Source organism: Amblyomma maculatum, chromosome 11 (genome assembly GCF_055883805.1).
Source record: "Amblyomma maculatum isolate TAMU_Amacu chromosome 11, ASM5588380v1, whole genome shotgun sequence".
NCBI classification, from domain to species: Eukaryota; Metazoa; Arthropoda; class Arachnida; order Ixodida; family Ixodidae; genus Amblyomma; species Amblyomma maculatum.
Window position 1 is genome coordinate 159,235,578 of NC_139354.1, and position 27,156 is coordinate 159,262,733.

The 27,156-nt window shown below is 46.8% G+C and overlaps 1 protein-coding gene and 1 pseudogene across 1 annotated transcript in view; one reads left to right on the forward strand and one right to left on the reverse strand.

The window, feature by feature from the left end:
• Nucleotides 1-21,650, reverse strand: part of LOC146175272 (uncharacterized) — a 40,480-nt pseudogene extending 18,830 nt beyond the window's left edge.
• Nucleotides 1-27,156, forward strand: part of LOC146175270 (uncharacterized) — a 303,458-nt gene that overhangs the window by 167,061 nt on the left and 109,241 nt on the right. The gene's annotated exons all lie outside the window — the stretch shown is intronic.

A 27,156-nucleotide genomic window follows, 5' to 3' on the forward strand; every position in this document is an offset into this window, starting at 1 on the left:
GGCGCTCACCACCATGCTGACTAGCTGACTATGTAAATTGCTGCAGATCTCAAGGACTGGGATTAGGCCCTCCCGTTCATTACTCATGCGTACAATACAGCGCCACATAAGACAACCGGCTACAGCCCCTTCTACCTGCTCTATGTGCACCTTCCTAGCTGTAGCCTCGACACCATAGGGCCATTTTTTATTCATGATAAACATTACGTTGCTACCACACTCAGAAGAGCTGAAAAAGCTCGCCAGCTTGTACGCGTTCGAATTTTATCTTCACAAGAAAGTTCTAAGAATCGTTTTGACACCCGACACACACAGGTTTTTATGTTCTTGGTGACATTGTGTTGTTGTGGACAAATATACGTAACAGTTATCGGTGTACGAAACTGCTGTCATACTACACTGCTCAAGAAGTACTTTGCTTTGGGCTAGTTGGTTCATGGTTGAAGTGGATTATGAAGACGGCGCGAAAGTGACGAGGACAAGGAAGGAACACCAAAGTGGCGCCTGTCCTGTTACTTTGGTGTTCCTTCCTTGTCCTCGTCACTTTCGCGCCGTCTTCATAATCCAATACTACACTGGATCATTTGTGTTATAGAGTGCATAAGCGACCTAACCAAGATACTTTGTTGGGCGAGTTGGTACTTATTCATTATTGATATAAACAGCGCGAACACGAAAACAAGGGACAAGAAACAAGAAAGCCACAGTACATGCGCTGACTCACAACTAAGCCTAAGCCGTTTACTCCAAGGCCCAGAAAAACAAACATGAAGAAAACGAAACAGTCACGTGAAAAACCCCTGGGTTCACCTGCTGCATAAAAATTACTTTAAAAAATCACTTAAAAAGACACCTCTTTGCTTGAAAGAGCAAGAGACGTCTTGCTGACACACTTATTGTCCGTTGAAATAAAATACGCTTCCACTATCTCTCTCGTTATCTTCTCTTTGTGGCGATATAAAATCTTAACACTGTCAAACTTAGGAGTGCATTTCTTCTTCTCCTTCTTCATTATTCCACATGACTGGCAATGGGATACTAGAAACGTTGTCCCTTGTTTTCGTGTTCGCGCTGTTTATATCAATAATGAATAAGCGACCTAAATTGCGTTATGCACGCCTAACTGCAAGTGATCGACGGTCATGCCAGTCTCAAGTGGCGCATGTAACCTGTCTCAAGAGATTTTATCCCAGAGATTCTATTTAACTCGATCGACGGGCTTCGTCAGCGAGGAGGAAAATATCACACGCTTTTGCAGGACATCGACGGATGATGATGATAAACGGTCGGAGGAAAAAGAACAAGGGCCAGAAGGAAGGTGAAAGCCTATAATGCCTCATCGTTGTCAACACAAGGTTGCCAGCAGAGGTCTCACGCTTTGGAGAGCTAGAGTTTTAAGAAGCGCTTTACCAGCTGCGCCATGCCCCGGATATTTCCCCTTGCCTACCGTGCGGACGATAGCGGGATTCCGCCAGTGACAGATATGGCGCCTTTCCTTTCCTGTTCACTAATTATAGAACGCCGGTGAACTTTGTTATATTCAATGAAATGCTGGCTGTGTTCGACAAGGGGCACGCGATCTACAGTCACGAGAGACCATGTCGTCACCAGGTGATTCATGTACAAAGTAAAACACCAGAAATTCTCTTGGGAGTGCAGGAATTAGGAGTCGGCGAGAGGACATAATACATAATGGGTTTCCTGACAAACAGGACGTTGAAACTACAGTTTCAGTACCTAAAATACCCCACTGCAAGGCACGCCGCAAAGCTCGGAGCCCCCCCCCCCCCCCCCCCCCCTCTTTAATGTTCCCTGCCTCTTTAAAGTGGTGATGAGAGGCCTTCCCGTCACTTTTAAGGTCATAAAAATGTAAAGTTCATTCAGCGTGTACGCAGACGACGTTAATCTCTAGATGAACAATGGCAGCGACGGCAACATAGAGGAACGCCTACAGGTGGCGGCAGACACCGTTGTGTCCTACGCAGCCGAAAGGGGTCTCGCGTGCTCCCCGCAAAAATCCGAACTTTTCATATATAACCCTAAATCAATGAGATGCAAGTGCGACTTTACCTTTGAAATTCAGGTGCAGCGAGGGGGGGGGAGGGGGGAGGCTAAGAATCTGGGGCTCCGCTGGACAGGCAGCCATTGGAAACTGACCCTGGCAACGTTTCACGCTAGAACACAAGCTAGTGAAGCTAGTTTAGAAGTGCTGTTATAGGAACTAGAGGGTTTGAAATGAGATGTCATAGGGCTTAGTGAGGTTAGGAGGCTGATAAGATCGGAAGACCGGGGCCCATAGGGACTTCTCCGCAAGGCGTTGAGGAAGGCAGAAGACGGCAGGAGTTGTTAGGAGAAGAGCAAACTGAAGATTTATCTTACATATTTAGAAACATTTCTTCTTAATTTCTACTAGAATGTCGGTAACTTGAGTTATTTCTCTGACCCACTCTGCACGCTTTCTATCTCTTAATGTTACCCCTACCATTTCTAGTAGAAATTAAGAAGAAGAAATGGACATGGGCAGGACATGTAGTGCGAAAAGAGGATAACCGATGGTCGCTGAGGGTAACAAACTGGATTCCAAGGGAAGGAAAGCGTAGCAGAGGGCGGCAGAAAGTTAGGTGGGCGGATGAGATTAAGAAGTTCGCAGGGGTCAAGTGGATTCAGCTAGCACAGAACCGGGTTAAGTGGAGAAATATGGGAGAGGCCTTCGCCCTGCAGTGGGTATAATCAGGCTGATGATGATGATGATGATTTAGAAACATAAACGTGCAAGCACGTGAAAGGGAGCGAGGTAGCTCTTAATCAACTGAGAGCATAGGTGAGTCACAAAGAGGCAGCTCTCGTAGGCAGCTGAAATCCCACTGTGGAACCCGCAGCTGCCCAAACGTCCAATAGGCGCTGAGCCGCTTCTTTTTGCTCCACCCATGGCTTCTTTGGCTTCGCCCAATTGTTCCGTCCAGCTCACGCACAAACGCGCACACATACACACACCTCCTCGCACTTTTACAGGGAACACTGTATGCCACTGCACAACAGCCAGGCCGTCCCCGCGGTTCTCTCTGAAGCGGCAATGTCTCGTCTGGTTTCAGCCATCTTCATTGGCGCCGGTCTGGCGATGGGGCACTCCTGCTCAGCAGCACAACGACTGGTCGTAATGGCCATCGCGCAGCACGTGCAGCAGCTCCTTTGAGTTAACCACCGGCTGCCTGAGAGCAATTAAGGAAGCAAGCATCCGCAGTGAAATCACAAAACGACGAGTGCAGCTGCTCCATTTCGCCCCGCTGACCCGGTCCATTGTGTAGAATGTTCCAGCCACAAAACGTAGTTATTCTGCATCGGCGCCGGCCATACGATAGGGCACCCATCTAAACTGAAGCCTTAGGGAACTACTCCCTGGTCTAAGCCAGTATGTCATAATGATCCCGTGTTGACACAAGCAACATCTTTGAGTCAAAAGTCTATTTATTTATTTTTACTTATTCAAGTTACCCCTAAAGGCCCTCCAAAGGAGGGTATTACATAGGGGGGGGATACAATTGCAAAAGAACACGATGCAATTAGCAACAATTACAATAAGAACCGTTATATAACATCAAAAGAGGAAAGAAAAACAACACCAAATATTCTACACATTTCCGTCACAGCGAAGTAGCTCTTGGAATTTTTTTATGTTAGTTTCTGTAGCGATGTGCGATGGCAAGTTATTCCATTCAATGATAGTGCGAGGTATGAATGAATTGGCATAAGATGATAAATGACACTTGGCGCGTTTAACTTTGAAGGCATGATCAAGTCGTGGAAAAATGACATCAGGTGACTGAGACAAATCACTGCGCAGTAGTGGATGGTGATAAAGCTTATGGAAAACCGCACGTGTTTACAACGACATGATAAGTCTTCCAGTTCAGCACGTTGTTTTAATGCTGTGACGCTAGTGAAAGGCGAGTAGTCTGAAAAATAAAACGAACAGCACGGTTCTGCAAGGATTCGATGTTGGTGATAACATAGGCTTGATCAGGGTCCCAAATAGCCGCAGCATATTCAATTTTAGGGCGTATTAGAGTGATATAAGCAAGTTTTTTAACATGGATAGGAGCGTGTTTGAGAGTACGTTTAAGAGGACCAAGTGAACGGTTAGCAGCAGCTAGGGGGAGGTTGATATGGCGATGCCATGTTAGATCAAACTGAAGGTGCACGCCAAGGTATTTGTAAGTGTTTGTTAGTTCAACAGCACTGTCATTGAGCGTGTAAGTGGTTGAAATGCGAACGGTACGACGGGTGAAAGATATAAGTTTAGTTTTAGAAATGTTTAAAGTCATTAACCAGGATGAGCACCATGAGCTTACTGCGTTCAGGTCGGATTGTAGGAATTGGCGGTCACTGTCATTAATAATGTTACGGTAAATTACACAGTCATCTGCGAAAAAACGAACTCTAGATGTTACACAGGCAGGTAAATCATTAATATAGATTATAAAAAGCAAAGGACCAAGCACGCTTCCTTAGGGTACACCAGATGTCACATAAGTCTAAGAAGAGTTAGAATTATTAACTGAGGTATACTGAGATCTAGAAGAAAGAAAGTACTTAATCCAGGCGAGCACATTAGGGTGGATGTTAAGCTGTGCTAGTTTTAGTAAAAGTCTGTGATGAGGAACCCGATCGAATGCTTTTGAAAAATCCAGAAGAACTGCGTCGACCTGAAAGCCTGCGTTAAGTGATGATTGTAAGTCATTAACAAAGCCAGCTAGTTGAGTGTCACATGAAAAACCCTTGCGAAAACCGTGCTGATATTTGAAAATAATGTTATGATCCGCGAGATAGTTAATGACTTGGCTATGAATGATATGCTCTAGAAGTTTGCAAAGTTGCTGGTTAACGAGATGGATCGATAGTTAAGTGGGGAGGAACGATGTCCTGATTTGAATATAGGTATTACCTTTGCTACACGCCAGTCATTAGGAATTAGTCCGTTCGATAACGACTGCGAGAATAAACAGGACAAGATAGCGGAGATGCTTCTGGATGTATTTTTTAGTACCTTATTGTTAAAGCCAAGGTGATCCGAGCTACTTGTAATTTTGAGATTGTTTAATAAAACTGAAATGCCTGCTTCGTTAATAACTATGTCAGGCATGCAGATGTCATGAAATGTAATTAAGATAGGAGATGAGCTAATGTCTTCGTTGGTAAAAACTGATGAGAAGGTAACGTTAAGAACCTGAGCACAATCGGATTCATTGATTATGACGCCATTATGTCGGAAAGCAAAATGTCAGGGTGAAAGCTAAGATTTATGATGCGCCAAAATTTACGACGGTTGTTGGTTAACAGAGCGGACAAGTCATCATTGAAAAACTGACGTCAAGTGGATTTTAATAATACATGGTATTCGCTGTCGCATTTCTTATACCTTTTCCACGTGCCTAAACTACCATCTTTTTTGTCTGCCGATAAAGTCGCTTTTTTTTGTTATTCATACGCCGCAGCTTGTGATTAAACCATGGCGTATTGCTGCTACATCTAATGGACGTAAGAGGCACAAAGTTGTCGATAAGGGTAGTAAGGGTAGTTTTGAATAAATCCCAATTTTGCTCAACAGTGCGCAATAAATATTGATTTTTGAACTGGACAGCCAAATAATCTAATTCAGTGTTAATTCTTTCATAATTAGCCCTGTTGTAACATCTGATTTGTTTAACAGTAGTTTTCTTTTCGTTAAATGAACCGGTAATGCGTCCTGTTATTACGTCGTGATCAGAAATGCCGTCTAAATGAATTATGTCTGAACAAATATCAGGATTATGTGTTAGTAATAAATCAAGAATGTTGGCGGTGCTCGATGTGCGACGTGTGGGATTGGTGATAAGTTGTGCGAAAAATCAGGACATGATTGAAGAAACATATGAGCTTCGGTTTCACTCTCTGTGACGGATTGTGTAAACCAGTTTATGCTAGGGAAGTTTAAGTCTCCAAATATGAGCAGTGTAGAGTTAGGGAAACGCGTACAAATTTCACACAGGATTCGATTAAATTCAGCAGGAAAGCAAATAGTCATATTAGGAGGACGGTAGATAACACCAATGATTACACCAATTCAAAAGCACTTTAAAGAAACCCATACACATTCAAGAAAACAACTAACCATAACAGGTACAGCCAACAAATCGTCTTTTACCGCCAAGAGTACACCGCCTCCTCTACGATTTTGTCTGTCATTTCGAAAAATACTAAAACGTGTTTCGGTGACAAAAATGGTATTATCAGGAACTAGGTCAGTGAGCCATGTTTCAGTTAGTGCTATTGCTGATGCGGAGCATGAGTCGATCAGCGAAGATATTTCAAAACCCCTTGATACAACACTTCTGATGTTAGTGTAAAGAAAAGCAATGGTTTTATTGGTATTACACGATGATCTTTCTGAAGAATGGGAAGCTGGTGCTTTATCTGGGATAAAAGAAAAACGTCACTCTTCTGTGGGATGGCGAAAAACGCAGACTACGCGGGCAGCCTGAGTGTCCCACACATAGACGTCATTATTAATATGCAGCTTATTAAAAGCGCGACGAATGCGGTCACCTTCCTTTTTTACAGATTTCGCGTACTGCCAGAGATTACGGCGCTTTTGTCGGACGGCCTCAGAGTAATCACGAGAGATGCTGTAGTCTGTGTCCTTCAGCTTGGAACCATTGCTCAGCACCAAATCTACGTCTTTATCATTATAGAAGTTAGCAATCATAGGTCGCGTCTTTTGCGTCGAAAAACAACCGAAACGACGTGCTCTCACGATCGAAGTTGGCACCACACAAAGCTTAACCGAACAAAATTCACCTATAATTTGCTACTAAGTAGCCCACGTTTCAAGGTCTGTATCTTTGATTCCGTAAAAAAGAACATTTGACCGCCTACATCGGTTTTCCAGGTCATCAATTTTGTCTTGCATTTTAGATAATTCTAAGTTAGGTGCTAATGAGGACTGTGCAGACGGTGCCAATTCGATTTTGGATTCCAATTCAACCACACGCTTTGTTAGTGCATCCAAGTCATTCTTCAGGCTGATGTGAATGTTAAGGACCTTATTCAAAGATTCCAAGATGGTAGTATGGCTAGTTTCCATACGTTGGACCGCAAGAGCAACACTGTCCAAATTCTTCAGGCTGATGTGAATGTTAAGGACCTTATTCAAAGATTCCAAGATGGTAGTATGGCTAGTTTCCATACGTTGGACTGCAAGAGCAACACTGTCCAAATTCTTCAGGCTGATGTGAATGTTAAGGACCTTATTCAAAGATTCCAAGATGGTAGTATGGCTAGTTTCCATACGTTGGACTGCAAGAGCAACACTGTCCAAATTCTTCAGGCTGATGTGAATGTTAAGGACCTTATTCAAAGATTCCAAGATGGTAGTATGGCTAGTTTCCATACGTTGGACTGCAAGAGTAACACTGTCCAAATTCTTCAGGCTGATGTGAATGTTAAGGACCTTATTCAAAGATTCCAAGATGGTAGTATGGCTAGTTTCCATACGTTGGACTGCAAGAGCAACACTGTCCAAATTCTTCAGGCTGATGTGAATGTTAAGGACCTTATTCAAAGATTCCAAGATGGTAGTATGGCTAGTTTCCATACGTTGGACCGCAAGAGCAACACTGTCCAAATTCTTCAGGCTGATGTGAATGTTAAGGACCTTACTCAAAGATTCCAAGATGGTAGTATGGCTAGTTTCCATACGTTGGACCGCAAGAGCAACACTGTCCAAATTCTTCAGGCTGATGTGAATGTTAAGGACCTTATTCAAAGATTCCAAGATGGTAGTATAGCTAGTTTCCATACGTTGGACCGCAAGAGCAACACTGTCCAAATTCTTCAGGCTGATGTGAATGTTAAGGACCTTATTCAAAGATTCCAAGATGGTAGTATGGCTAGTTTTCATACTTTGGACCGCAAGAGCAACACTGTCCAAATTCTTCAGGCTGATGTGAATGTTAAGGACCTTATTCAAATATTCCAAGATGGTAGTATACCTAGTTTCCATACGTTGGACTGCAAGAGCAACACTGTCCAAATTCTTCAGGCTGATGTGAATGTTAAGGACCTTATTCAAAGATTCCAAGATGGTAGTATGGCTAGTTTCCATACGTTGGACCGCAAGAGCAACACTGTCCAAATTCTTCAGGCTGATGTGAATGTTAAGGACCTTATTCAAAGATTCCAAGATGGTAGTATGGCTAGTTTTCATACGTTGCACCGCAAGAGCAACACTGTCCAAATTCTTCAGGCTGATGTGAATGTTAAGGACCTTATTCAAAGATTCCAAGATGGTAGTATGGCTAGTTTCCATACGTTGGACTGCAAGAGCAACACTGTCCAAATTCTTCAGGCTGATGTGAATGTTAAGGACCTTATTCAAAGATTCCAAGATGGTAGTATGGATAGTTTCCATACGTTGGACTGCAAGAGCAACACTGTCCAAATTCTTCAGGCGGATGTGAATGTTAAGGACCTTATTCAAAGATCCCAAGATGGTAGTATGGCTAGTTTCCATACGTTGGACTGCAAGAGCAACACTGTCCAAATTCTTCAGGCTGATGTGAATGTTAAGGACCTTATTCAAAGATTCCAAGATGGTAGTATGGCTAGTTTCCATACGTTGGACTGCAAGAGCAATACTGTCCAAATTCTTCAGGCTGATGTGAATGTTAAGGACCTTATTCAAAGATTCCAAGATGGTAGTATGGCTAGTTTCCATACGTTGGACTGCAAGAGCAACACTGTCCAAATTCTTCAGGCTGATGTGAATGTTAAGGACCTTCACAGCATAGTCGAACAGCTAAGAAAGCATTTCCCGCTGCTGGGTCACAACACGACGGCGTGCCGCGGCTCCTGGTTCGCCCCGCCGCCGTGGTTCATTGTTCAAAGGAGGGGTGCCGAAGATCAAAGGACGCCCGTTCTGGTTGCCGACAAAAGCGTTTCACTTCAATTAGCTTGTCGAAGACGCGCCTTTCTATGTCGAGAATATAAGGATCTGTGCTCCTTTGCCCTCATATCCCCCGTCAACACGCCTCGACCCGCTGTCGCATTCTCGGAAAACCACATCCGGCCTTCCAGCGGTGCTCTCCGAATGCGCGGATTCTCCGGGACGATTTATAGCCGATTGCCCGGACATAATAATGCCAAATGAGGCATATACTGTAATGAAGGACGGGCGTGTACTGAGCTATCGAGATTTACTGGAGAAGCGAGATCTAGGGGTAGGTTTCCTTGGCAATACGTATATAGCGGGTAATAGAGATGAATTCTATAGTATTAATGAGAGGGTGGCAGGCATCGTAATTAGGCCTAATAAGCGGTATAAACCGAAGGTTGTACAGGCCTCAGTTCAGTTCAGGCGTTCAGTAGTGTCCGACTCTTCGTCACCCTATGGTCCATGTCACGCCACGCTTTCCGGTCTCTCACTATCTTCTTAACATCACATAGCTTCATCTGCAATGCCTCGAGAATGCCATCTAACCATCGCGTTCGCTGCCTACCCCTTCTCCGGCGACCCTCAACCTTTCTCAACATCAAATCTTTCTCCAGCGACTCCTCTCTTCTCATCAGATGACCAAAGTAGCTGAGCTTTAACTGTAGAATTTGGCCCTCCAATGAGCAGTCAGGGTTTATGGTCGACAATATCGACTGATTTGATCTTCTGGCAGTCCAAGGAACTCTTAAGAGTCTTCACCAGCACCACAATTCAAACGCGTCAATTCTTCGGCGGTCAGCCTTTTTCACAGTCCTACAAGTAGTTATGGTGACCAGGCGACGTACTGCGCCCGCAGTTGTTGAGCACATATGTTAAGGAGCACTGCGAGAGTGAAGCGTACTAATTCACGTTTTTACTCGTATTCTTGGTTGTCGGGCCTGAGGCGATTTCGTAATCTGCCATTTCGCGAGCCCCCAAACAGCAGCGCACACACCACCGCCGCCTCCGTCTGCGTAGACCTATAGCGCTTTGGCCATCGAAACAGCCCTAAATATAGGAATACCCATAAGATCTTCTCCCTCGCTGATAATTTCCCATATTCATACCCGAAATGAGTACAAATGGATCTACCCCTAGCGCAGTATCGAAGGCATTAAAGGCGCGAGAGTCTACTCTTCGTTCAAACCTCGTTCGAAGAGGGGGTTGTCGCGAAGCGAGTCGCACGCCGGTGTGAACACTCCTTGTCGATCGCCGCTTATCGCGGGTTTCCTCCTCCGTGACGAATCAAGCCGCGCGACCTCCGCGAGTCGCCAGTGTAAATCAGCCTTTATGGGCCTGGTGCGCTGCAGCTTTGGCCGTACATGAGGCACCATCTGGGAGGCGCCGTCGAGAAAGGCGGCTGTCTGGATCCGCAGCCGTGGGTAGCGCTTACGCTGTGTTCCGATTTGTTCCTGGTTCCCCGTAAGAATAAAAAAATAAACGCCGACTGAGACAAGCGCCTCTACTTACTGTTGTCTTTATGGTCATTTCAAAACTGATATCGCACCCATTGCTTTTTGTTTCGGCTGCGCATTTACCATGTTTTTTTTTTGTTTTCTTTTTTTCAGGACTGCACGCTAGGTTTCTTTCAAGCATGCGCACGACCGATCGCTTGGTTGTATCGAGCGCGCGGCATGCGAAAAACAAAAAAAATGGGGTAGTATTTTTTTTCTGCTGGACTCAGCTGAAACCCTAAGAGTTGTACTATGCGTGCATGCTTGGAACCAGTGCTCGGCACGTCTTCGGACACGGCCTGTGTGTTAATGTAGAGAGCTCGCAGTCTTCCTGCCGCCCAGCGGGATGTTTTTTTTTTTTTTTTTAATGACTTCGTAATGATAGTTTCCAGCTGTTATCGGCGCTCGTTTTTAGGAAGACTAGCCTGAAGAAGTACGACATCGAGAGCGAAGCACATTCCAGGAGTGCGCGCTCTTGCCACGCGTTTACGGCTCTCCGCAAAGAGAAAACCACCTTTAAGACTTACAGCTCGATTTACTGCTGTGTTTATGGGTGCCTTAATAGTTATCAAAAAGACGCAGGGAAGCAACCAAAAATCAAAGTGTTTTCGGTTTCCCTGGAAATCATACGAGAGCGATGCGACTCATCGTTAACAGTGGTCCCCGACCTTGCAGATGCAACTGGCCTCAGTGATATTGCGTGGGTTAATTTGCCAAAAACTACATAAAAAAATAAAAGAATTACACATGTGGCGAAGAGACGCCGAAAGGGCCGAATAAAACTAACCCCCAAGCTGACATCGTAGAAGGCACGCATTTTCCGAAGATATCCGAGGGCCCCTCTGGACTGTGAAGTTCCTCGCGCACTCCATACACGTGCTGGCTTCGTACAGTTTCTGACCGCGCACCAAGCAGTTATTCTTAAAATAAGTCTCAACATTCTAGGATCGCCACCTCAGAACAACACGCGCTGCGGAGCTTGCTCAGCTATGCCTGTTTTTCTGCGCACTGCACTGTCACAAGTCACCTCTCGTTTTGACGCACCGAGTAGAAAATAAAAACTATGGCAAGTGCCGTAGTTTTAGTGCCGTAGTGCCGTAGAACTGCCAAGTGGCGAAAAAGCACGTGCACACATGGCCCGGTGCCTTAGGGCACATCTCCAGATACAACCAGGGCTCCTCCTGTCCTGCGAAAGAGCTTGCTTTTTTTTTTTTGAAGAGCGATTCCATTGACTGATAGTGCCCAGCTGTACTCGGCTCTCGATTCTGGGGGGTCGAACATATGCCGTCTACACATGCACTGCCACCGATCGAGGGGAAAAGCCAGTGGTGCGCATTGCACACAAGCTTAGTTTTTATTTTATTTATCTACTTACTTTTAAACTGCAAAATTGCGCGGATTCCAAATTCCTACTTCAAAAAGAAAAAAAAACGAAGAGCCGCCAGCAGAAGCGCTCGCGCGCCGACGATGCGCTGCGCCCCAAGCGCCGGCGGCCTTCTACCAGACGACATGAACGAGTAGCGGCTTTCTTTGTTTTTAATTTATTTTTCAACACAAACACATGGTACACATGTCTCTTACGTGCGCATGTGGCACGAGGCAGGAAATGGCCAAAGAAAGTTTCGTTCTAGCAAGCTTGCCGTCGAGAAGCGTAGACTTCGCGTTCACTCCGCCGCCTCTCTCCGACAAGCAGACGTACCACATACGGGTGCGCCGGCGGGAGGTGGCGCCACTTGTTCCGGAGCAGTGGCGCACTAGGCCACTAGGCCCATACATAGCATAAATTGATAACGAAAAACCATTTGACTCAGTAGAAGCCTCGGCGGTGATACAGGCATTGCGAAATCAAGGTGTAGACAAGCCGCATGTGAAAGTGCTGGAATATATATATATATATATATATATATATATATATATATATATATATATATATATATATATATATTGTTACGGACGAAAGAGGAAGAAGAGGGCAGTGGCGCGGGCAGAAGCGAGCGCTAGGCCCGCACACATATTTATTAAACGTCATCTCACGACCATCGAGCATCTTCTCTCTTTTCTCTGTTCTCCTGTTGTCAACGCTTGCCGCATCGTAACATTTGGTTGGAAGTGCGGCGTACGTCATCCCCACCTTCGCCTTGGAGCATCAACGCCGTCTGTAAGGCGGGACCATTCACCGAGGGCCCAGGGACATCGCCGAGCAGCTTCGCCCCAGCCTTTCAAGCCCAGACCGACCAACTACCACCGCCCAGCCCCCAGCCCGGACCTGAAGACAAGGAGAACAAGACAGACCAATCAGAATCGAGAAGAAGGACCTGAATGACCCGAAGGAACCGATGGACACGAACACGCAACCCCCGCCCATGCTGCTGACGTGACCTCGAGCCATCGGTCCCATGGATACTGGTGACGGATGGTTGACAGCTCCAGAGGAGGCGGATCACCCACTCATCAGACATCGTACCGGCAAGTTGTTCTATTTTTACTTCCTCTTCTTCAAGCATCCAGACACGCCCATCATCATGCCATGGAATCATCATCGGCCTCCTCTACGATCGGGACGATCGCTCGGTGGCCCCGGGTCATACTACAGACGAAGGAGGAGAAAGAGGGCAGTGCGCGCTAGGCCCGCACACAGATTCAATAAACGTCAACTCACGACCATCGAGCATCTTCTCTCTGTCCTCTATTCTGGTGTCATCGCTTGCCGCATCGTAACACAGGTGTCCTGATATATATATATATATACATACATATTGTATCCAGTGGAATTAATTTACAGCACTCTGAAATCGATGGGCACCGCTTAGCCGCACACCCCAACACTGAGCGTCGTCTTCGTCCACAAACCCAGACACGTTTTTCTTTTCACTTGCTGAATGCCAGCGTAGTACATCCCATAACATTACCCCCGCCGCAAAAGCACAGTTCAGGGGCGTTCTAGGTAAACGTAGCAGGGCGTGAATATTACGGCTTGAGTCGTGTCACGTGCACAATGGCGGAAGCTCGTGGTGCAGAAGACTTCGGGTTCAAAGGTTCGATTTCATATGTGACGTCGGTGACTCGGCGCAAGATGCGGTAGGGGCCTGTGTAGCGTGGTAATTTTTCGCACAAGCCCACCCGGCGTGATGGGAGCAAGAGCAGAATGAGAGAGCCTGGGGCGTTGTGCACATCGCGATGGCGACTGTTATAACGGGATTGCTGGGAGCTTCGGGAAGCAAGGAGACTGTCGCGTGCAATGTGGCGAGCATCATTAGCGCGGGATATGGCATCACGAGTGTAAGTACTAGTGGCGGCGTCAGTAGTGGGTAGCGATGTATCAAAGGGAAGTAATGGGTGTCGGCCAAAGAGCAGGGAAAAAGGAGGGTAGCCAGTGGTATCATGACAAGAAGAGTTATAGGCAAATGTTAAAAAGGATAGATTAATGTCTCAATCTCGATGGTCGCTGGAGACATACATTGATAACATATCAGTGAGTGTACGGTTGAGGCGTTCTGTGAGGTCGTTGGTCTGAGGATGACAGGCGGTGGTAAATTTGTGGCGGACCGTGCACACACGAAGTAGCTCGTCAAACACTGAGGAGAGGAAGCAGCGACCACGATCCGTGAGTAGTTCACGAGGGACACCATATTGTAGTATCACGTCATGGAGGAGGAAATCAGCGACGTCTGTAGTGCAGCTAGTCGGGATCGCGCGGGTAATGGCGTAACGCGTAGCATAGTCGGTCGCTACGGCGATCCATTTGTTGCCCGACGCAGAGATCGGGAAGGGTCTAAGCAAATCAACAACAACACGAAAAAACGGGTCAGTCGGGATGGATATTGGCTGCAGGTGTCCTGATGCCAGAACGGATGGTTTTTTCCGACGCTGGCACAGCTCACATGCGGCTACATAATTCTCAACTGAGCGATACAGACCCGGCCAGTAAAACCGTCGGCGCATACTGTCATGCGTGCGGGACACGCCAAGATGTCCAGCGGGGGGGGAGGCGGCATCATAAAATTGTTCCAAGATGCTGCAGCGCAAATGGTTCGGAACGACGAGCAAGAGCATATTGCGGCGGCGTAGTGCGTCCCCTTGGAGTACGAACATGGCGAGGGCGGGATGAGACTTGCCGGTAGTTAGACGGTCGATGATAGACCGGAGTGCGGAGGCCATGCGCTGTTCATCGGCTATGTGGGGAAATGCCGATAAAGACAGGACACATGCGTCAATGTCACAGGCCGTAGAGCTGGGAGGATCGACAGGGTGGCGGGACAAGCAGTCCGCATTTTGGTGAAGCCGACCAGGCTTTATTCTTGCAATCAACACCCAGCGTCCCAAACCTCCAGTAGGGTCTTTGAGTGTAGATAGCCAGCACAAGGCATGGTAGAGAGGACGGAGGGGGTGGCAGGGACCAAAAGCCACATGAGGGAGTCTGTGCTGTATGAAGGAGCTGGATAAGACGGTGCACGAAGGGACTGCTGGTGACCTTGGTTCTGGGTCGTAAATGATAGGGCCAACTGGTGGCATTCTTCGGCATATGCTGCCGCTTGAGAGACGGTGGTCGCTTCGGAGGTGTCAGGGCGACAAGTAAGTATCGTGTCCATAGTTTAGGTGGGTTCACGGCCGTATAGAAGGAAAAAAGGGGAGAAGCCGGTCGTGTTTTGTATGGCAGTGTTATGAGCGTACGTGACAAATGAGAGAAGACGGTCCCAGTTTGAGTGCTCGGACGCGACATACATGGCCATCATGTCACTCAAGGTGCGGTTAAAACGTTCCGTCATGCCATTTGTCTGCGGATGGTAGGCCGAGGTAGAACGGTGGACAATGCGGCACTGCTGAAGAAGGGCTTCAATGGTCTCGGAAAGAAAAACACGGCCACGGTCACTGGGCAATTCTTCAGGTAAACCATGACGCAGAACGAGATGGTGCAGAACGAAAGACAACATCTGGCGCCGACGCAGAATGTAAAGATGTTTCTGCGTAGCGGGTAAGGTGGTCAACAGCCACAATGACCCAACGGTTACCAGCTGGAGTGACTGATAGTGGCCCGTAAAGATCAGCACCCACACGATCGAATGGCCGGCGGAGGCAGGTAAAGGGCTTCATCGGAACGGTGGAGTGGTGTGGAGGGTTTTTGCGGCGTTAGCATTCCTGGCATGCGTGAACGTAATGACGAACGAAGCGGTACATACCCTGCCAGTAATAGCGTAGGCGAAGACGAGTGTAAGTTTTCAACACTCCGGCGTGGGCACACTGAGGATCGGCGTGAAAAGCGGCGCATATTTCCGAACGGAGGTGCCGAGGAATGACTAGGAGCTACTTGCGTCCGTCGGAAAGGTAATTTCGGCGGTAAAGCATGCCGTCGCGGATGGAAAAATGACGAGCTTGGCGGCGAAGCGTTCGTGAAGCTGGGCGCAGAGAAGGTGTAGATAGAAGCGCGAGAAGAGAAGCGATCCAAGAGTCTTGCCTTTGCTCATTGGGCCTGTCGGCAATTTCTAGTGAAGATGAGTCACCTATGGTGATAGCTGTCGAGTCAGAGCCGCATTGAAGAGGTGACCTAGGCAGGCGTCGGCATGAGAAGGCTCACGGCCAGACGGGTAGGTGACCCGAATGTCGTACTCTTGTAAGCGGAGGGCCCAACGAGCAAGACGGCCGGATGGGTCGTTAAGGGTGGACAACCAGTAGAGTGCGTGATCGTCCGTAACAACAGAAAAGGGACGACCGTAGAGATATGGGCGGAACTTCCCAATGGCCCAAATAATGGCAAAGCACTCCTTTTCGGTTACAGAATAATTTTTTTCGGCCTTTGTTAAGGTACGGCTGGCATTAGCAACAACGTACTATGGGTTGCCGGGCTTTCGTTGTGCAAGGACAGTGGCAAGACCTACACCGCTGGCGTCAGTGTGAACTTCGGTAGAAGCCGCAGGGTCAAAATGGCGGAGAATCGGAGGCGACACTTGAAGGCGCCGAAGCGTCGAAAAGGCCTCATCACAGTCGGATGCCCAAGACGAAAGAATGGCGTCACCGGCAAGGAGTTCAGTCAGCCGCGAGATGATCGAAGCGAAATTGCGGACGAAGCGACGAAAATACGAGCGTAGCCCGATAAAACTACGCAGCTCCTTTAGAGAAGTTGGGCGTGGAAACTCAGCTACTGTACGGAGTTTCGCAGGATCTGGGCGAACAGCGTCTTTCGAAACAACGTGTCCCAATATAGGAAGCTGGCCAGCCCCGAAGCAGCACTTTTTCAATTTAGTTGCAGGCCGGCATCAGTCAAACACTTTAGCACACGCTCGAGACGGTCCAATGTGATGTAAAATCTTTTGAAAACACGACAACATCGTCCAGGTAACAAATACAGTCATGCCACTTGAGTCCGCACACAATTGTGTTCATCATGCGCTCGAAGGTGGCCAGCGCGTTCCACAATCCAAACGGCATAACGTCAAATTCATTGAGACCATCAGGTGTCACAAAAGCGGTTTTTGGTCGATCGTCAGCTGCCATGGGTACTTGCCAGTAGCCCAAGTGAAGGTCCAGAGATGAAAAGAATTCGGCACCTTGAAGGCAATCGAGAGCGTCATCAATACGTGGAAGGGGGTATACGGTCTTTTCGCGTTATCTTATTCAAACGCCTGTAATTAACGCAGAACCGTATAGAGCCGTCCTGTTTCCTCACGAGAACAACTGAAGAAGCCCAAGGGCTGTGCAAAGGCTGGATGACGCCACGCTGAAGCATGCCATTAACATGTGTTACATTTGGGGTCGCGAGTGCCGGGGTAGCGTACCGCTGCCAGCAGTTATTACGTGCGGCGCGCGGCCCCTCGGTAGCGTTGGCCTGGCGGCTCCGTGGACGGCGGACGGCATCAAAGGTGCCAGCAAAGACGAGGCGTCTTCTAACGAAACAACCTTTACTACAACATCGAGAAGATACGGGCAGAGAAGCTGACCCGGAGAGATTACAGACACTCTCACACAGCTGGTGCCGTTGTCAGATGGGAGGAGGTTTGGCACCAGAAGGCGCCGCACCTCAAGGTCTCACATAACCTATCTACACAGCTGGTGTCTAGCATCGTGCCAACGGCGCGTCAAACTAGTCTCTATCGCAGTGGAGTCTGCCGCTGCTTTATATAGGCATGCTAGTTCACAGGGAAAGGGTAAACCCTCACAGGAAATGGAGCGCCCAACGTGTCTGGGCAAGATGGGATGACTCAATCGCAGCTGGTCCGAACGCATCTCCTCCACCTCCTGCAGACGGGCGAGGGCGACGCTCTCTCCCTCGAGCTGCAGGCTTGGCCGGCGTTTGCACACACACACACACACACGCACACACATTTGGCGCGTGGCAGGATCACGTTGAGACTTGTCGGCGGGAGGAAGCGTTGCGCGGCCGATGAACGGCGTCGAAATGGCCGATCCGCTCGCGGTTCTGCCTGTTGCTATGCGGTGGCCGCGTCAGCTGTCCCACTTCTCGGTGGAGAAACGTAACACATGCTCGGTGATAACTTGACGTTCTGCAGCCGATACGCGATGAGTGCGCTGGCGTACCGGGGCGTGCGTACCGGTGTCGATGCAGTGAGTGACTACGAATGTGCGCTCCAAAGATGTCCGAGGAAGGTGAAATGAGGAACGGGAGCGCCGAAGCAAGCTGACGAGCTGGTCTCGTTGATCTGCTGAAAGGCTGGCATCAGGACAGCCAGAAAATGCTACAGTGGAGTTGTCGTTCTGTATAGAAGCAGGCAAGTCAATAGGATCGAGCTGAAGTGGGGCTGGGTCTTCCGAGACGGCATGTCATAGCGTCATCAAAGGCCTCGACATGACCAAGGCGTTCTCCACGAAGAAGCGTTGCGGAAGGCAACGGGTTAGAGACGTACATGGCGCTCTATACCCACCATAGAAAGTCAGAAGGGCGTTTGGCAGGACTAAGCAATAGCGACGATTACGGGCATGAATCGGAGTGAAAAGAACTGTCGAATCAGAAAAGCGGGTGCAGGAAACGAGCACGAGGACGGTAGAGCAGGCGGGGATGTCAGTATCTTCGGCCACGGTTATCTTATCGACGTGGAGCGGTGTGTCGGATAAGGCGGCAGGTGAAAGCGGAGACAATTCGATGCTAGCTCGGGCACAATCAATAATCGCGTGATGACTGGTGAGAAAGTCGGAACCCAGAATCAGTTCGTGAGAGCAGTGAGGCAGCATAAGAAATTCGGCAACGTAGAATGCACCTTGAATGACAATTCGAGCTGTGCACGCCGCAAGCAGTTGAATGCGATGTGAGCTGGCAGTTCGGAGAAAAAATTTCGAAACAGGCGTCGTAACTTTACGAAGTCGACGGCAAAGGGTGGCACTTATAACAGACACAGCGGCACCAGTGCCCACAGGCGCGAGAACTGCGATGCCATCAACAATACCTTCGATGACGTTGGCAGGGGAAGACGGAGGACTTGTACAAGTAGAAGAAAACGCAGTTCTCGCCTCCGGAACTGCGGCCGTTTTAACGACGGTGGCGGCGCCGCGCGGCCTGTTTTTGAAGCAGCGAGCCGCTGGTCGCTCATCGCGGCGCGGGCGATCGCATTGGTTTGGAGCGTGGAGATGCGAGCAAGAAACGAATATTTTTGCTATTCCGAGATGTGCAAATCAATAAACTCTTTGACAAAGCAAGTATGTTATTGCTGCCATGGAGCAAATGAGTAAAAATGAGAGTTTCGGTTCGCTGGGCCGGTTTGTTAGGCGTTTTGACTTGGCGCCCCATGTGGGTTCTGAGCGTCGCATTTTGTTGAGGCCAAAATCCGCATCGGCAGTGCATTCGTGCTCGCGAATCGCATTAAATTTGGGATTAATATCATGCCATCGCAGTGGTGCGAAAGCGCTGCACTCTTTAAACACCAAGCTGATATCAAACATATGGCAAAAGGGAGAGCCCTTTCCCTCATAAATAACCACCTATACTTCGCGTGCAGCTGTTCGTTACGGCCATCGTTCAGATTTAGTTTATTCTGATTCATCACCACGGGGTTAATTGAAAAAAACAAAAACGAAGGACATGATTTGTAAGGGTGGCTTCCGAGCCATACAGCGGCGACATAACAATATGAAATGTGTACATTTTTTTCAGATGTATTTTTATTTTTTCGACAGGGTGAGCAGTGGGTCTGAACAAACGCAATAATTTATTTGCGGATATTTTCTGCCTAAATGATCGCGCGCTTTTCTTGCGATAGGGCAAAGAGCACACATCGAGTGTTAATTTCGGCTGTTCTTTTAATCTCAAATAGTCATTTAGCTACTGTTTCTAACATTAGCATACAGTCGCCTCTTAGACTGCCTCACGATATACGCTGACGACAATCAAGCTGTTATATACTCGATATATGAGCACGTGAAATATATTTACACTCAATCGCCGCGCTGAAGCAGGCCATAAAATAAAAGGCGACTATAAAACTGGCGCTTAAAGAGATCGCTTCCCTTTAATGCGGTATGTTTGGTACGTGCGGCAATACTGACGGAGGTTTCACTTGCGAACTAGCGAATCCACGCCCACTCGTATAAATGAACGTTATTTTAAAGCAAGTGTGAGTAAACTCACACACAGCTTCGTATTTATGACTGATATGACATACTGCTGCTTATTTAAACGCCAAATATTACACGAACGACGCTACAACATCAAGAAGCAGGCCCGCTTGTCAAAATATGCGCTCTATGGCAGCGGCGCTATAACCGACTTAGCCGCCATGTCGTGCTGCCGCCGCGCCACCTATAGGAGCTGGAACGACCGAATTAGTTTTCCTCCGGGCCAGCCGGAGAGCGACGGCACAGCGGCGAGAGGGAACGACGGTGGTGAGACGGCGGTCGGCGGGAGGAGTGGGAGGAGCGGTCAGGATAAAATAGAGATATTTAGCTTGCCGGAGACGTACTGACGTAGACGCATACCGGTTTACCTTAGCCCTCCCACGCAGGCGCACTGGCCGCAATTGCACTCACTTCTGTCAATGCGCGTGCGCAGGAGGGATCCGGAAAACCGGTATACGTCTACGTCAGTACGTCTCCGGCAAGCTAAATCTATCTAATGAGTCAGTAGAAGTGCCAGTTGGGACAGGGGGAGGGAAAGGTTCATAGTCTGAACTGTAGTTGTAACTGTACAGGCGGGGGCCATTGCGGTGCGACTGTGCGCGCTGACGACAAAGCCGGGCGACGTGGCCAGGAACGCCACATGAAAAACAGATTTGGCGGTCGTCGGAGGTCCGCCATGGATAGTTGACGGGACGTCGAGGAGGCAGATAAAAAGGGCGGGGCGGAGGTGGTGGCGGTGGTAACGGCGCAGCATACGCGACAGGGCAGGGTGGTGGTCTGGCGGCGACAGCGGCATACGTTAGCGGGGCTGTTACAGGCGCAATTTGAGAGCTTGGTGGTAAAACTTTTGCAACTTGTTCCTGGATGGTGCGTCGAAGTGCGGAATCTAGCAATGGGGTGGTTGCGGCAGAATCAGGGAGGAGCGACAGTTGGCGAGCCACTTCCTCCCGCATAAAGGCTTTGATTTCGGGGAGGAGGGAAGGTGGTTCAGAACTGAGACCGCGTGCTGTCGGAAGCACGAATAAACGATCGTTCACGAGAGAACGCCAAGTAGAAGCTCGTTGCCTCTTGAGGACGTCGTAACTCTGACAGAGCTGAACCACTTTGTCGACGGTTTGCGGGTTTCTGGCCGTCAACATGTGAAAGGCATCGTCAGAGATTTCCTTCAGGATTTTGGTGATCTTGTCAGCTTCGGACATAGAAGGATCAACACGTTTACAAAGATCCACAATGTCCTCTATGTATCTGGTGAACGTTTCATCAGGATTCTGAGAGCGGGCTTTGAGGCGTTGTTCGGCGCGCCGTTTGCGCACAGCGGGGCGACCGAACTCCTTGGAAAAGCTCGTTTTGAAGGCCTACCAGGTGGGCAGGTGGGGTTTGTGGTTGCGGAACCATACATTTGCTACATCGGTCAGGTAAAAGAGGACGTTGACTAACTTGGTGGTATCATCCCACTTGTTGTTGGCGCTTACGCGTTCGTAGAAGGATAGCCAATCATCTACATCCTGGTGGTCAGCGCCACTGAAGAAGCTGGGGTCACGCTGGCGAAGCCCACCAGAGCACAGGAGGGTAGGAGAAGCGGTGGGATCAGTCGAACATGGAGTCGTGGTCTGGCTTGTTGCCTCAGGCATAGCGGATGGCGGAGCGAGTGTGCGGCTGCGAAGCCCCAGCGTGAAAGGAGGGAACGAAGAGCATGCTCCACCAAATATAAGGGTACGTTCAAGCTCAGGTCGGTGTTTCGGTCAACCGTTTAACTAGCGCGTCAGTCACTTGCGTCTTCATCTTTGTCTGCCGTCTTTGTCGCACGCGCCTTTCGACATACGCTCATCGTCTTCGTCACCGTCGGCAGTCACCGAGCGTTGGTGTGCCACCACTACATATATATATATATATATATATATATATATATATATATATATATATAGAGAGAGAGAGAGAGAGAGAGGGTGCACAACAACCATAGTTTCGCATAAAGAAAGTAACAAAATTACTATAAAGAATGGTTCCCCCCCCCCCCCCCCCCAGTACTATTCACAGCTTGCTTTGAAGAATTCAGACTTGGAATGGGAGCAGTTAGGAACAAGAGTAGATGGTGAATACCTCAATAATCTGCGATTTGCTGATGACATTGCTTGCTAAGTAACTCAGGGGATGAATTGCAAAGAATTGTTGATGACCTAGAATGGAAAAATAAAAAGGTAGGCTTGAAATACAATATGCAGAAGACTAAGGTAATGTTCAATAGCCTAGGGAAGGAACAGCACTTTACGTTAGGTAGCGAAGCACTGGAATTAGTAAGCGAATAGGTCTATTGAGGACAGGTATAGTAACCGCAGATCCGGACCATGAAAGTGAAATAACAAAAATACGACTGCGTTAGAGCGCATTTTTTTTTTTCCAAGGAACTTTATTGACAAAACCAAATAAAATGTACAAACACTGTTTGGACCGATAGCTCAGTAGGCTAGTGGCCGGTCCAAATACAAATATTACTCTCAGGTTCAGCCATAGAGGATCAATGATTGAAAGGAACAATAATGATATTAACGCAACATTACTGCTACAGTTGCGTACATAGGCAAGAATACAGCAAACTGCAAGTAAAATAATATACCCACATAATTATGAGCACCAAATAAAATCGATAAGCATAATAGTACTACAATGAAGAGAAGGAAAATTAGAAAGAATATGGTTACAAAGTACAATAAAGTGCAAGCGAAGTACACGATACACTCACAAAAATTATTGCGCACACGCTATTGCATGTGCGCAACAACAAATACAAGTGTAAAGCATGTTTCAAAAACTAGGCTACATATGGGAATTTCACTAAGAAAGCAATTCAGGCAGAATTTGATTAGACTGGTAATATAGTTTACATGTCAATTTAAAATTTCTGGCGGCTTTTACCTCGATCGGCAATTCATTCCATATTTTAACACCATTGAACTCCATCAGTCGTTCACCATACACATTTCTACATTTGGGAAGGTTAAAATTACAGTTAGATGCCTGCCTAGTATTACGCGAAGGCTGGACAAATAGGCTTAATGGAAGGGGGGAGTTAGTGCTAATTATATTGTTGATCACAAGCGCAACTTTGTAGTTACGCAAGGTTAGGTACGATAGTATATTGTTGGCATCAAAAATGTTGCTGCTGGATTGATCAAAATTACTAGTTGTTATTGCATTCAATGCCCGCTTTTGAAGACGATGTAAAGGCGACAAATATGTTTTATATGTTAGACCCCAAGATTCACAGCAGTAACTGATATGTGAATGGAAAAACGAGAAGTAGAGGGAACGTAGTATATCGTAAGGAAAATAGTATCTCGCCTTAATGAGCGTGTGGCACCCAAAGGCTAATTTTTTGCATACGTTGTTAATTTGTTCTTTCCAGTGTAAATGGCAATCAAATATAACCCCTAAATATTTAAAAGAAGAAACTGGTTCTATTAACGAGTTACCTAGAGTAAGTGTAAATGTATTGTTCATAGTCTTGTGTCTAGAGTGAAAGATTATATACTTAGTTTTGGCAATGTTCAGCGTTAAGCGATTGTTGAGGAACCAGGAAGACAGCATTGTCAGCTCATTCATTATGATCGTCTGAATTTCCTGAAGAGATTCCCCAGTAACCACAAGAGCGGTGTCGTCTGCGTACAGTAGTACTTGAGAAAAGCGTAGCACTTGCGGGAGATCGTTTAGATAAAGTGAGAACAACATGGGACCCAAAACCGAACCCTGTGGCACACCACAGGTTACATCGTTCACATCTGATATAAAATCATTAATAAGTACTCTTTGCTTACGGTTAGATAGATAGCTGTGAAAAAATTTGGACGAGTTATCGACAAAACCGTAACTTTCCAACTTCTGCAACAATATAGGATGACATACCGTATCAAATGCCTTTTGAATATCTAAAAAAACAACAGCTATTTTGTTCTGATGCAGGGCAGAATTAATAGCTTGTGATAAAGTTAACACTGCTGTGGAAGTTGACCTATTTTCGACAAATCCATGTTGCTGAGGTGTAATGATATTATTGTTGTCAAGAAATATTTTTACTTGTTTTGCTATTAGTTTTTCGAAAAGTGTATTAATCACACTTAGTACAGATATCGGCCTGTAACTACCTGGCTGGTTACGATCTCCTGCTTTATATATTGGAACTATTTTAGCAACTTTCAGTGTATCAGGATAGCGATTATTTTCCAGGGAACGATTGAACAAGTGGCAAAGGTAAGGGCAGAGGATATCTATGTTATCTTTGACTACCCTTGATTGAATGCCGTCAAGACCGGTTGCTTTGTTTACTGCCATCTTACTTACAACAGCTTTTATGTCTTCAGTGGTAATAGCATGAAAATGAAAATTTTTGCATACAGTTGTTGGTACAGATGAACTAGATAGCGATAGTGGGGATTGGCTAGAAAGGCTATTACTAATGTTAATAGCAAGGCTATTGTTAATGTTAATGTTAATGTTAATAGCAAGGCTATTACTAATGTTAATAGCAAGCATTCCCATACTATGACTAGCAGCTTAACGGTATCGCTCAAGAGGAATCTATACAACAGTTGTATCTTACCTGTACTTAGCTATTGGGCTGAAAAATGGGAGCTAACAACGAAGGTTCTACTTAATTTGAGGACAACGCAGAGGGCTAAGAAAAAATTGTAGGGATAACGTGCAGTATGGGTCAGGGAAATAACTCAAGTCACTGACATTGCAGTGGAAATCAAGAAGAAATGGGCATGGGCAGGTCATGTTGCGCAAAGAAATGATAGCCGATGGTCGCTTAGGGCAACAAAAAGGGTTCCAATGGAAGGAAAGCGTAGCAGGGGCTGGCAGAAAATTAAGTGGGCAGATGAGGCAAAGAAGTTCGCAGTGGTCAGGTGCATGCAGCTCTCACAGGACTGGGTTAGTTGGAGGAATATGGGAGAAGCTTTCGCCCTGTATTGGGTATTCTCAGGCTGAAGATGATGATGGCATACGCGACGCAAGTAACAGGGATATTGAGGAGGATTGCACTCAAAGGTAGAGGCCTTAATTCTCCTCTTGAGACTGATGCAGGCGTACATTATAAACCGAATGATCCATGCTACACCGTTCCTAAACATCAGAAGCAATAAAAGAACATCCGCTGCAAGATTCAAAAGGTAAGGCCCTGCAATCACACTGAAGGCGACGTGAATCTTCCGGCGGACGTACTTCGCAATGTCCAGCTTGGCACAAAATGCGCTGTAGAACCTAGGAAAGACGTCGCCAAGCAGCTTGCAATGGTCCGAAGAGTCACAACACTAGCACCGGAGGAAGAAGAAAAAGGGTGTATCTCCCAGGGGGTCGACGTTTTGGAGCGGCCATTGCGATCGAGACAGGCTGTTCCGTTGAAACGAGTGTCGCACTATCAGTGTAACAGCTACCTTAGTGTCCTCCAAGCAGCCAAAGAGGGTGGTGTTGCTGTATTGCTTCGTGATGTGTTTCAAAGAAAGGCTGCAGGCGGTCACTTTTTCAAAAACGACCAAAAATGCCTTAAAAAAGCTAAGACAGAGCCAAAAACATTTTGCGATTGGTCTAGACTAGATAATCTTGCCAAACAGATTCAAGGGTAGTTTCAGTTTCAGTTTTAGTTTATTTTTCAGTTTTGCTGGAAGGTTTCCTGGATAAAAGCAGCTAGAGCAGCTTTACTAAGTCCAGGAAACCGTTGCAAGGCATGGCGTACACAGAAAGCGCGTCAGCAAAAATGTAATAATGAAATAATACAAACATAATGAAAACTCGCACTATACAACAGAAAAAAAAACATCAGAGAGACTCACGTATAAAAAAAATACTCAAACAAAAGTTACAGAGCTATAAGATAAATAAGCAGAAATAGAAAATTGCTATAATAATGCAAATCAAGTGAATAAAAGAACCGTTCAATCATCTGAGCAAATATAACACAATACATACGGAAATATTGCACAGATAAACAAATCAAAGCAACATATATTCCTTTCATAATTTAACAAAATAGCTCAGTAGATATTTTTTGGTACAGCCAGCAGTGTTTTTAAAACTATTCAAAGTGCGAGGGAGGTTATGAATTAAACACTGCAATTTGTAGTTATTACGAAAAAACGGTATTGTTCATGTGTCTTGATTCCTTTTGTCCGCCGAAGTATGGCGCAATTCTAAAGATGCCAACGTTGATAAATGATTTGTGACATTGGTGGATTAAAAATACATTGTTTACAGAAGACGGAATTCATAAAGATTGTCAATGCGAATGATGTTATGTGTTTGAAAATGTCTGTTGTGGGAAATGAGTGTTTAAGGTTAGCAATCAGGCGAACGATTCTTATTTGTAGTACAATTGATTTGTCCATATTAGTCTTTGTCGTCGTAGCCTATACTAAATTGCAGTAAGTTAAATGGGAATGGAAGAGTGAATAATAAATCTGATTTTACATTTTAAGGGCAAAGTACTGCGACACCGCGGCCATGCATCCACAACAGAAGAAAGAGAGAGAGAGAAAGAGAGAAGGCAGAAAGGTTAACCAGGAAAGCTTCCGTTTTGCTATCCAGCACTGGGGAAGGGGAATGAGGAGTTTAAAGGAGAAAGATAGAAGAGAATGATAGGAAAGGTAAGGCGGCGAGGAGCGCAGTCACAGTTTCTCAATCAAGTTTGTGTCTCTCATAAAACACATAAGTGCTTTGAAGGCTTTGCCGTTAGGCGCCTTCTGTGGCCATGGGCCGAGGATTTTCTCCTCTGTGAAAGGACGGCTGTCAAGATGGTCCAGAGCCGAACGCAGCGCATATCTTTCGCTTGAAAAAGCAGGGCACTCGCAAAGGAGATGCTGTGTTGTCCCTTCGCAGCCGCATCTTTCACAGTTTGGGCTATCCGCCATTCTCATCACATAAGCGTATTTTTTGGTGAATGCAACACCGAGCCACATACGGCACATCAGTGTTGTTTCGCGCCGCCCTTTGTTAGGGGGAACACGAAGGCGCAGCCCAGGGTCTAGTTCCCTGAGGCGTCGATTGGAAAATTCTCCTTTGTTCCAGGCTGAAAGCGTTAACTCCGCCGCTAAGGAACGAAGACGACAAGCTGCGTCAACTCTAGATATAGGAATGTTCACTGTAGTT